This window comes from Entelurus aequoreus, linkage group LG26 (assembly GCF_033978785.1).
Source record: "Entelurus aequoreus isolate RoL-2023_Sb linkage group LG26, RoL_Eaeq_v1.1, whole genome shotgun sequence".
Classification (NCBI taxonomy): Eukaryota; Metazoa; Chordata; class Actinopteri; order Syngnathiformes; family Syngnathidae; genus Entelurus; species Entelurus aequoreus.
Genome location: NC_084756.1, coordinates 29,681,239 through 29,694,613, shown reverse-complemented (window position 1 = coordinate 29,694,613; position 13,375 = coordinate 29,681,239). Strand labels below are relative to the sequence as shown.

The window sequence follows — 13,375 nt, the reverse complement described above, 5'->3', positions numbered from 1 at the left end:
TTTATAGTTATATTTTGATAAAGACGGGGAAAAAACACGCATACTCGTAAACGGCGCATACAACAGCAACACACATGGTTGTAGACACAAAGTTAAATCATTAAATGCAAACTTACCCGACCAAAAACGATTCATATTTATCTGGGAGAGGCTTGATAACAATTTCCTTGACCCAGCCACACACAAAGAAGTTGTAGACCTCCAAAAATGCCCTATGTTTGCGTTGTTTTCGGCTGTACGAATCGTTTAAACCGCGAAACGGGTAGTGGCGGAAGAGTGCAAGATTTAAAGGAAAAAGACGACAAAAGTACCACACACTCCAATCCAAAGGAGTAGAGCGGAAGGATGTACACATTTGCAGTGACCACTCCGTTAAAGGTTAGCTTGATATACTTGTAACGTTTAGTGTTTCCCATTTAAGTGTTATCTTGTATTGTTATCTTGTATTATTTAGGGTTTACTTTTTGCGTTTTTATTCCATTATTTCCTTTTCTCTGCCTTTATTTGTTTCTTGGTTTGTGTTGAATGCATTGCTTTTATGCTTGTCTGGAGAGGCTCAAGTGTAGCTTTTCATTACAATAATATTCTTAATTAAGAACAGTGTTATCCTTATTGTATATTTAGGGAGTGTGAAGATTTAGACAACTATTGCAATGTTTGACTTTACAAAACAATTCCAAATACCTCTCGCTGCATATAGTTTGCTTGTTTTGCTGCTACGATCGAGATGAGAAAGCAACATTACCATGAGATGGACCATATTTTGTCACGTTACTGTTGGTAAGGGTCTTACTGTATAAAGATGAGCACAATACAAAAGCTCCAAAAAAAAAAAAAGGGAGGATGGCAAAACCATGACCTAGCACATGGGTGTCCAATGTGCGGCCCGGGGGCCATTTGTGGCCCGCGGGTCATTTTTTAACGGCCCCACGGCACATTTTAAAAATACGATTGAAAAAAATTAAAAACATGATAAGTGGTATAAAAGAGCAAACAGGTGAAATGTAAAGAGAAAATGTCGCAATGTTTACTCTAATAACACAAAGCTGCCATTATTATATCTTTAAAAAATAATAATCAATCAAAATCAATGTCATTGTGAATTATTGACCTATCCAAGGCTCCAATTACGTCACATTTGAGATATTTTTGGGGAAAATGTTGCATATTTTGTGTTTGCTATATAAAAAACTGAGCTGTTTTTTTTTTAAAGGGCCTAAAATGAACAAACAAAAAACATAAACAACAATAAAACGTATAATTGACGGATAGATCTGAAGTTGATCTCGAGATTGTTGTGTTAAAAGTAAACAGTAAAAAAAAAAAATATAATTCATTTTTTAACACTATAATTATTTGGATCCCCAATAATTTTATGTGATTTGTTTTTAAGTGTCATTTCTCAAAAAATATTAATGAATTACAATCAATGTTGTTATGAGTTATTGACCTTTTTAAGGCTCCAATTATTATATAATCTCAAATATTCCACTTAAAAAATGTATTGTGTGAAAATATTGCATATTTTGTATTTTTTCCATAAAAAAACAGTGTTTTCTTTGACAAAAAGAGCATACAACTTAAATCTTTAAAACCGTTATATTTACAGATAGACCTAATGTTGATCTAGAGATTTAAAACTTGAATAATAATAAAAATAATAACACTGAATAATGACACATTTTTAATATTTTTTTGACCAAATTCCCTTTGGGGTCCCCGGGATCAAGCCTGAGTGGAGGCCTAAATGTATATTTTTTATACATATATTGTATTGGTTTTTAAAAAAAAAAAATATCAAAATGGCCCCCGCTTGCTTTGATTTTTCAGAATGCGGCCCTCAGTGGAACAAGTTTGGACACCCCTGATCTAGACATTTATAACTTGAATAATAATAAAAATAATAATAATAATAATGACACATTTTTAATATTTTTTTTGACCAAAACCCTTTGGGGTCCCCCTGAGTGGAGGCCTAAATGTAAAAAAAAAATATGAAAATGGCCCCCGCTTGCTTTGATTTTTCAGAATGCGGCCCTCAGTGGAACACGTTTGGACACCCCTGATCTAGACATTTATAACTTGAATGATAATAAAAATAATAATAATAATAATGACACATTTTTAATTTTTTTTTTGACCAAAACCCTTTGGGGTCCCCCTGAGTGGAGGCCTAAATGTAAAAAAAATATGTAAATGGCCCCCGCTTGCTTTGATTTTTCAGAATGCGGCCCTCAGTGGAAAAAGTTTGGACACCCCTGATCTAGACATTTATAACTTGAATAATAATAAAAATAATAATAATAATAATGACACATTTTTAATATTTTTTTTCACCAAAACCCTTTGGGGTCCCCCTGAGTGGAGGCCTAAATGTAAAAAAAATATGAAAATGGCCCCCGCTTGCCTTGATTTTTCAGTGTGAGGCCCTCAGTGGAAAAAGTTTGGACACCCCTGATCTAGACATTTATAACTTGAATAATAATAAAAATAATAATAATAATAATGACACATTTTTAACATTTTTTTTGACCAAAACCCTTTGGGGTCCCCCTGAGTGGAGGCCTAAATGTAAAAAAAAATATGAAAATGGCCCCCGCTTGCTTTGATTTTTCAGTGTGCGGCCCTCAGTGGAAAAAGTTTGGACACCCCTGACCTAGCACTATATTGACACCCAAGACAAACAACACACTTCCGGCCTTCACAATAAGAGCACTGTGTAAAACATGCTGTCTATCTGCGCTGAACAAAACGAGGGGTCTCAGAAAAGCAGATTAAAAGCTTTGAATCTAGACTGTATTTATTCATAATCAAAACATGCAAATGCCAAATAATGTGTTGTTTGCTCTTCATAGATTTCGTAATGAGATGCGTTTTCTAAATCATGTTGACAATTATGTTGGACTAAAAAGCTTCATTGTGTTTGCGCTAAGACGGTTTGTACAAACTCTGTCGCAAAATATATATTATCTCATTGTTTATTTTTGTTTCAACCCGATCACGGCATTGCTATTTCAAGATATAATTGCTATTGTGATCATACATACTGTACCCATGATTACATGTTTGTTTGTTTGTTTCCTACACGAGCGGAAACATCCTTTTGTCACACTCAATGTTCGGTTGTAGGTTAACCAAGACGGTTAATGCAACTGGGACAAAATATGTCATTGAAAACCAAATCGTATGAAAAGTTGGGCATAGGAAAATATTAATTAAGATAATAGGCATCCATTGTGCATTTAAGCTTTTGCAGGGTCCATAAAATGACGTGACCTTGAGTTGGTATTCAGTATTTTATCAATGCATGTGATTTTACTTTTGATTTTAAAATACTGTACACTGATGACTTGTGAACGTAGCTGTGGAGGGGGTGCGTGGCCTGCGGGCCTGTCGCGGAACGGGGTGTGCAAGGACCGGCCTCGAAGACAGCGGCAGGTGAGTAGTCTCCTGGCCGACAGATCTTCAGGAGACCGGTAGATCGTTTGAATTAAGTCTTTTTATTCTCATGCAGCGATTGCTTTCCAGCAATATATGTTTTTTTCTTCTCAGTCTCGCGTCTCTCGCCCTCGCTCCAACTCCAACCCCCCTGTCTCGTGCCGGCTGCTGCTAATAAAGGCGACAGGTGATTAGATCACAAGCGCCATCTGGACCATCTACTCACCTGTCGCTGTCTTCGAGGCCGGTCCCTGCACACCCCGTTTCGCGGCAGGCCCATGATTTTGATTCAATATTATGTTTTGAGCAATGACAGTTTGAAAGAAAAAAAAAAAACAGCTTTGTTTTATTAGTCAACATTGCAAGTTTTTGTAAATTACATTTCATCTTTAAGATTTTTTATTTCACTTTTGTTATGTTTTTTTTTTATTTTAATAGTATTTTTAGAATGTGCCGTGGCCCTTTAAAACATTAGCTGTGGGCCACAAATGTTAAAAAAAAAATTAATAAAATAAATGCGTTAAAAAGACACAAAAAGTGCTTTAACGCCAACACTGCTTGACCGTATAACAAAATGAGTCACACTTATATTCCGTAACTTTCACAGTTTTGGAAAAAAGTGCAGAGGTAGAAATATTCAAAATAAATTCTACATTTTAATTTCCCCTCGGTGATTAATAAAGTATTTCTGATTCTGATTGTGTATATATATATATATATATATATATATATATATATATATATATATATATATATATATATATATATATATATATATATATATATATATATATATATATATATACACACACATGTATATATATATATATATATATATATATATATATATACACATATATATATATATATATATATATATATATATATATATATATATATATATATATATATATATATATATACACACACATATATATATATATATACACACACATATATATATATACATATATATATATATATATATATATATATATATATATATATATATATATATATATATATATATATATATATATATATATATGAGGTGGGGGGGTAGGGGGTAGCAGGGGGTGTATATTGTAGCATCGCAGAAGAGGGACGCAAGGGGTTCTGGGTATTTGTTCTGTTGTGTTTATGTTGTGTTAAGGTGCGGATGTTCTCCCGAAATGTGTTTGTCATTCTTGTTTGGTGTGGGTTCACAGTGTGGCGCATCTTTGTAACAGTGTTAAAGATGTTTATACGGTCACCCTCAGTGTGACCTGTATGGCTGTTGACCAAGTATGCATTGCATTCACTTGTGTGAATGTGAAAAGCCATAGATATTATGTGATTGGGCCGGCACGCAAAGGCAGTGCCTTTTAAGGCACGCCCCCGATATTGTTGTCTGGACGGAAATCAGGACAATTTCGGGAGAATGGTTGCCCCGGGAGATTTTCGGGAGGGGCACTGAAATTCGGGAGTCTCCCGGGAAAATCGGGGGTCTTGGCAAGTATGTCAATCAATCCTCTCCCTCACTTTCTCTCGCTCTCTCTGTCTCTGCCCCTCCGCGTGCGCACACCTTCCCAATTTGTTTTGATTTTAACCCCTTCTTAACCCTGCATGTACATTGAAAATACACGCAACCCCGACTCAAAATGCCGGACATTTGAGGCATTTAAGAAACCCCGCCCGGACAGCCTTGCATAAGAAGACATGTCCGCGGAAAAGAGTCTACTTTACGTTGTCACACCCTCTGCAGTGTTTCCCATAAACTGCCGAGATACCTGTGGCGGTGGGGGCGTGGCTATGGGCGTGGTCACCGTGACATCATCGAGTAATTTGCATAATTTACTACAATGATATGATTTTCTCTAAAAAGGCTCAAAAAATGTATACTTACTAATTAATAACAGTTTTGTTTTAAACGTCCATCCATCCATCCATTTTACAATATAATTACAACACTTTATGTACATATTTATATACAGATTTGAACAATAAGTTATTCACTGAAATATATTTATTGATTGTGGTTCTTACAAAAAAATATATCTTATAAAATATAAAAGCTAAAATGTCTCATAAAGCTCTGCCCCTTTAATTAGTGCATACTAAATAATTTAACTTTAGCCTACTACTACAACCATATTATTTACCAGCAACATAAAGTGAAACAGAGGCAGAGGTGTCCTGCCACAGTCAGTAACAAATGAACAGAAAGTGGTGGTAGATAGACACAGAGCTTCATCAAACATCTGATCCACTGAACAAAGAGCTCCAAAAATCTTGAACTTTAGACTGCCATCAGTTTTACTCCCTACACTTAACCATGTGTTTCCTACTGCCTGCAGACTTTGCACCCTTTGTTGTATACACATGTTGTGTTTCTAATATAAATACATTTCATAAAGTCAAATACAAATAAGGCACCAAGAGAAGTATCCTACACTTCTCTTTTGTAAAGTAAATCTGAACAGCCGATATGGGCATCTACATCTGCTATATGATTTGCCTGAGAAGCTGGAGAGGACCAAAAAAAAAAAAAAAAAAAAAAAAAAAATATATATATATATATTTGTGGCGGACGTAATTCTTTCGTGGCGGGCCGCCACAAATAAATGAATGTGAGGGAAACACTGCTCTGCCATCGCCCCATCTGCAGACATTTTGACTTGCTAAGTGACACCAGGCCAATGGAAATGCTTGCATTTGGCGAGAAGAAGCATCTGCATCACTTCATTTCATTTTGGCTGTCGACACCGGTTGATGCGGGACGGAAATAAACGGTGGTGGGGCCATCCGCAGTGGAGTGTGCACCATAGGCAGAAAGCTATAACCATTGTGTTCAAAGTGAATGGCGGCGTTTAGCTAACCGCACGAGGTGTAATCCCTGCAGGGGGCGACTAGTTTGGCAGCCGCATGTGTGTCTGTGTCTGTCTGTGTGCACAAGCTCAGCGGGTCTTTGATTCTCATTAAAAGAGGGTCTTATTTATCCTGCGGCTGGTGTTTTGAAGCCGCCGGGCTGTCATCAATTACCATACCTATCCACTCGCTTTTTTTTTCCACAGTGCGCCTGTTGTGCATCACGAGAGAAGAGCGCAAAGCTATTTCTCAAAAAAAAAAAAAGAAGAAAGTTCTGAATGGCCTCTCTGAGGTAGATTTTTGCAGAGAGATGAGGGCTGTTTTTTTTCAACAGTTCTATTTAGGTAGCTAAAATGATGTTATCGTCCGTCTGGTGAAAGGAAAAAAATAATCCTGCTGTACCTCCTATAACATATTTTGTCGCTCGGCTTGACCTCGGGTATGCCACTCAAGTTTCTCAAGGCGGGAAAAAAAAAATGTTATCCAAAAAGTCAGCCTAAAAATAAATCTTAAAACGATTGCATGACAATAGGAGGCAAACTTTTGCAGTTTAATTACTTTCAGTTTGTAGCTTTTGTAAATAATAATATTTGATACGTATAGTCATGGTCAAAAGTTTACATAATGTCATGGCTGTCTTGAGTTTCCAATACTTTCTACAACTCTTATTTTTTTGTGATAGAGTGATTGGAGCACATACTTGTTGGTCACAAAAAAAACATTCATGAAGTTTGGTTCTTTTATTAATTTATTATGGGTCTACTGAAAATATGACAGAAGTATACATACAGCAATGTTAAAGGCCTACTGAAAGCCACTACTACCGACCACACAGTCTGATAGTTTATATATCAATGATGAAATCTTAACATTATAACACATGCCAATACGGCCGGGTTAACTTATAAAGTGACATTTTAAATTTGCCGCTAAACTTCCGGTTCGAAACGCCTCTGAGGATGACGTATGCGCGTGACGTAGCCCGGCGAACACGGGTATGCCTTCCACATTGAAGCCAATACGAAAAAGCTCTGTTTTCATTTCATAATTCCACAGTATTCTGGACATCTGTGTTCGTGAATCTGTTGCAATCATGTTCATTGCATTATGGAGAAGGAAGCTGAGCAAGCAAAGAAGAAAGTTGTCGGTGCGAAATGGACGTATTTTTCGAACGTAGTCAGCAACAACAGTACACAGCCGGCGCTTCTTTGTTTACATTCCCGAAAGATGCAGTCAAGATGGAAGAACTCGGATAACAGAGACTCTAACCAGGAGGACTTTTGACTTCGATACACAGACGCCTGTAGAGAACTGGGACAACACAGACTCTTACCAGGATTACTTTGATTTGGATGACAAAGACGCAGACGTGCTACTGTGAGTATGCAGCTTTGGCTTCTAAACATTTGATCGCTTGACCGTATGTGCGCAACTTTTTTTTGCGTATGTACGTAACTTTTTAAAAATATATAAGCTTTATGAACCTTGGGTTAGGGGAACGGTCTTTTGGGCTGAGTGATTGTGTGTGTTGATCAGGTGTTTGAATTGTATTGGCGTGTTCTATGGAGCTAGGAGCTAGCAGAGGAGCTAGGAGCTAGCATAACAAACACGCAGGTGTTTTTATGCAGGATTAATTTGTGGCATATTAAATATAAGCCTGGTTGTGTTGTGGCTAATAGAGTATATATATGTCTTGTGTTTATTTACTGTTGTAGTCATTCCCAGCTGAATATCAGGTCACCCCCGGCTCTCACAGCATCTTCCCTATCTGAATAGCTTCAACTCCCCACTAGTCCTTCACTTGCACTTTACTCATCCACAAATCTTTCATCCTCGCTCAAATTAATGGGGAAATTGTCGCTTTCTCAGTCCGAATCTCTCTCACTTCATGCGGCCATCATTGTAAACAATAGGGAACTTTGCATATATGTTCAACTGACTACGTCACGCTACTTCCGGTAGGGGCAAGCCTTTTTTTTAATCAGATACCAAAAGTTGCAATCTTTATCGTCGTTGTTCTATACTAAATCCTTTCAGCAAAAATATGGCAATATCGCGAAATGATCAAGTATGACACATAGAATAGATCTGCTATCCCCGTTTAAATTTAAAAAAATTCATTTCAGTAGGCCTTTAATATTTGTTTACATGTCCCTTGGCAAGTTTCACTGCAATAAGGTGCTTCTGGCAAGCTTCTGGTTGAATTTTTGACCACTCCTCTTGACAAAATTGGTGCAGTTCAGCTAAATGTGTTGGTTTTCGGACATGGACTTGTTTCTTCAGCATTGTCCACCCGTTTAAGTCAGGGCTTTGGGAAGGCCATTCTAAAACCTTAATTTGTAGCCTGATTCCTTTACCACTTTTGACGTGTGTTTGGGGTCATTGTCCTGTTGGAACACCCAACTGCGCCCAAGACCCAACCTCCGGGCTGATGGTTTTAGGTTGTCCTGAAGAATTTGGAGGTAATCCTTGTAGTGGATTGTCCGAAGCTTAAACACTAACAAAAGTGAGTTTAGTACAAAAAGTTTATTCACCCTTAGTCAAAAGTGCAAGTTGGATTGAGCTGTCCCTGCAGACAAACAAAACGTCCTCCGGAGGACACACAAAAAAAGCAATCTCTTTGAGTCCTGGTCTCCTGGCCATTTTTATCTGTTTCCCCATGCGTTTATCTGTTTTCCTCGTGCGTCACGGTCTTGTTGTTTTGACCTGTCTGTTCCATAACAACCTCGAATCCCTTAGTCATACTTAGACAATCAAAACATTTTGTAGACAGGTTGGCACGACTTCATATTCAACTTTGTCCTACATCTGGTCTATTCAATGGTATAGAATAGAAGAGAAATGCAATGAGCAGACATTCTTAATAGACACGAAATATAGTTCAAAGGTCAGAAATTCTACTACATCGTCCTTTTTCATAGTCCCATTTACTCTCTGTAAAGTACCAGTTGCATTGGAAGCAAAACAGGTCCAGAGTATAATACTACCACCACCATGCTTGACGGTAGGGATGGTGTTCCTGGGATTAAAGGCCTCACCTTTTCTCCTCCAAACATATTGCTGGGTATTGTGGCCAAACAGGTAAATTTGTGTTTCATCTGACATCACATGGACAAAGATAAGACCTTCTGGAGGAAAGTTATGTGGTCTGTTTTTTTGCGAGAAAAAAGTATGTGCTCCAATCACTCTATCACAAAAAAATAAGAGTTGTAGAAATGTTTGGAAACTCAAGACAGCCATGACATTATGTTCTTTACAAGTGTATGTACACTTTTAACCACGACTGTAATGCTACTATTCAAGGTATTAGGCATAATGTATAATCATCTCTCGCAAAGGTTGTCTTATATTAACAAAAATACACACACATTATTTCTGTTTTTGCTCAAAATTAAAGATCAACACATATTGTTACCAAATATGTGTTAACCATTGTTAGTGAGCACTTCTAATTTTGTCAAATCAATCCATCCACCTCACAGGTGAGGCATATCAAGATGATGATGTGGCAGCATGAGTATTGCAGTTTTATTACAAACGTTCACCAGAGCTGTTGCCTGCGATTTGACTCTTCATTTCACTCTGTATTTCACCATCTCCAAAGGTGGTCCAGGGAATAAACTACTTCCATCCGGCCTGACAACCGCAGAACCAGTCCAGGATCTCCACATCCAGCGTCTTCACCTCCATGATGGTCTGAGAATTTCTTCATAAACTGCCAGAAACTATCTCAGGTAAATTAATCCGGATGTTCGTCATCCTTATCTTGGTCTCGACCTGACTAAAGTCCGTCATTGTAACCGACCCGAGTGGGAAAATGCTCCTATTTGATAAGGTTCGGCACTTTTGAAGAGGTTTTCATTTCCAGGGATATATCCCGGTTTTCACGGTATGGCGTAGTGCGGGTGGCTCCACTTAGTCACCGATTCTGTTCATAACTTTTATGGACAGAATTTCTAGGCACAGTCAGGGCATTGATGGGATCCGGTATGGTGGCTGTAGGATTAGGTCTCTGCTTTATGCAGGTGATGTGGTCCTGATGGCTTCATCTGGCCAGGATCTTCAGCTTGATTGATTGATTGAGCCTTTTATTAGTAGGTTCCACAGTGAAGTACATATTCCGTACAATTGACCACTAAATGGTAACACCCGAATAAGTTTTTCAACTTGTTTAAGTCGGGGTCCACTTAAATTGATTCATGATACAGATATATACTATCATCATAATACAGTCATCACACAAGATAATCACATTGAATTATTTACATTATTTACAATCAGGGGTGTGGAGGGGGGGTAGGATATGGACATCCAGTAGTGGACATAGAGAGAGAGACAGAGAGAGAGAGAGAGAGAGAGAGATCAGAAGGCATAAGAAAAAGTATCTGCATTTGATTGTTTACATTTGATTGTTAGCAATCCGGGGAGGGTGTTAGTTTAGGGTTGTAGCTGCCTGGAGGTGAACTTTTATTGCGGTTTTGAAGGAGGATAGAGATGCCCTTTCTTTTATACCTCTCACTGGATCGGTTCGCAGCAGAGTGTGAAGCGACTGGGATGAGAATCAGCACCTCCAAGTCCGAGTCCATGGTTCTCACCCGGTAAAGGGTGGAGTGGTTGAAGAGTTTGGGGAGGAGACCCTGCCCCATGTGGAGGAGTTCAAGTACCTTGGAGTCTTGTTCACGAGTGAGGGAAGAGTGGATCGTGAGATCCACAGGCGGATCGGTGCGGCGTCTTCAGTAATGCGGACGCTGTATCGATTCGTTGTGGTGAAGGAGGAGCTGTGCCGGAAGGCAAAAGCTCTCAATTTACCGGTCGATCTACGTCCCCATCTGGCCAGGATCTTGGTTCTCGCCCGATAAAGTGTGGAGTGGTTGAAGAGGTTGGGGAGGAGACCCTGCCCCATGTGGAGGAGTTCAAGTACCTTGGAGTCTTGTTCACGAGTGAGGGAAGAGTGGATCGTGAGATCCACAGGCGGATCGGTGCAGCATCTTCAGTAATGCGGACGCTGTATCGATTTGTTGTGGCGAAGAAAGAGCTGTGCCGGAAGGCAAAGCTCTCAATTTACCAGTCGATCTACGTCCCCATCTGGCCAGGATCTTGGTTCTCGGCCGATAAAGTGTGGAGTGGTTGGGGAGGAGACCCTGCCCCATGTGGAGGAGTTCAAGTACCTTGGAGTCTTGTTCAAGAGTGAGGGAAGAGTGGATCGTGAGATCCACAGGCGGTGCGGCGTCTTCAGTAATGCGGACGCTGTATCGATTCGTTGTGGTGAAGAAGGAGCTGTGCCGGAAGGCAAAGCTCTCAATTTACCGGTCGATCTGCGTCCCCATCCTCACCTATGGTCATGAGCCTATGGTTATGACCGAAAGGACAAGATCGCAGGTACAAGTGGCCAAAATGAGTAACCTCCGCCGGATGGCGGGGCTCTCCCTTAGAGATAGGGTGAGAAGCTCTGCCATCCGGGAGGGGCTCAAAGTAAAGCCGCTGCTCCTCCACATCGAGAGGTTCCAGATGAGGTGGTCCGGGCATCTGGTCAGGATGCCACCCGAACGCCTCCCTAAGGAGGTGTTTAGGGCACGTCCGACCGGTAGGAGGCCACAGGGAAGACCTAGGACACTTTGGGAATACTGTTTCTCCCGGCTGGCCTGGGAACGCCTCGGGATACCCCGGCTGTGGCTGGGGAGAGGGAAGTCTGGGCTTCCTTGCTTAGGCTGCTGCCCCTGCGACCCGACCTCGGATAAGCGGAAGAAGATGGATGGATGGATGGCATTGTGTTGGTGTGCATCTTTGCTGATGTCAAAGATGTTGATGTAGCGACGCACAAGTATGTTATAGACAAGAAACAACACAGCTATATTTTCCTGACGGCATTCTGAATGCACAGTGACATGATCCTGGGCCCCGTTGTTGTACCATTCATGCACGACCATCACCTTGTGCAAAGTGATAATGCATGGCCCCCTGTTGCAAGGATTCTGTACTCAGTTCCTGGAAACATACCAGTTATTGCATAGAAAACATACTCACTGGACATGTCACCCATTTAGCATGTTTGGGATGGTCCGGGTCGGCGCCAGACCTGTGCAATAATCATGCCGTTTAATCGACATCTTGATATACCACACCTGTGAGGTGGATCTCAGCAATGGATATATGCTCACTAACACAGATTAGGAAACATTTAGCCTATAAAACGTTTCAGATATTTCAGTTCAGCTTATGAAAAATGAAATACTAACAGAAGCCTTGCATTTGTATTTTTGTTGAGTGTTTTTTTGTTTACCTTGTGTTCTGTGTGAATGTCAACCCGGTAGACTTATGGCGGGTTGCAAATAAAAGTTGCAATCAGATTTTTGAGTAGGGAAGATTTGGTTCAGTACAGAAGCCGGTTGCCAAGAATGCTGTGAAGCCGAATCTTTGGCTAGCGATTATGAAGCCAGATCCTAAAAACCCTCTTTGGTTGTTTAAGTCTCCTATCTAGGAAGTGAAATGAAGTGAATTTTATTTAAATAGCCCTTTTTATGTAATGACTCAAAGCTACGGATAAATAACAAAGTAAATAATAAAGAACCAGTGCCTTACGGTAACAAAAATAATAATCTCTAGACCAGGGTTGTCCAAACTTTTTGACTTGGGGGCCGCATTGGGCTAAAAAAATGTAGCCAGGGGCCGAAAGCCGATTGCATAAAGTAACAAAATATAAAGCCTATGCATATATACAGTATGTGTACATTTTATATTAATATAATGGATATGTAATTAATAATGAATATAATTGGATATTAAGAGTATGTGAAAGTTCGACTTCTACCTTGTTTACTTCCGTGACGGCATCCTTAAAGTTTTGTAATCAATCAGAAATATCAAGCAGTTAAAATGTGCTAAACATAGATAAGTGTAGCGGGTTTTGCATTTTTCCATTCATACATTGTAATAAATTTTGAATTTTTATGGTAATTGGACATTTTTTTGTAATAATATGCACAAAGTTAGTGATCAGGTTGTGTTATGTGTAACCGTGTGTGTCGACTTTTTGTGTCGGTGGCATTCTTTTTTTTTTCATGACTAGGGAAGGTTGTTCGGTTTGGGTAAT

General features: G+C 39.4%; 1 protein-coding gene across 2 annotated transcripts in view; it reads left to right on the top strand.

Moving 5' to 3' along the window:
* The window catches only part of LOC133643496 (cadherin-22-like), a 1,271,581-nt gene that overhangs the window by 851,316 nt on the left and 406,890 nt on the right, over window positions 1–13,375 (top strand). For both annotated transcript variants that reach the window (XM_062038118.1, XM_062038117.1), the window contains exon 4: window positions 9,890–10,019. The gene's annotated coding sequence lies outside the window, so the exon portion shown is untranslated. The remainder of the gene's footprint in view (window positions 1–9,889; window positions 10,020–13,375) is intronic.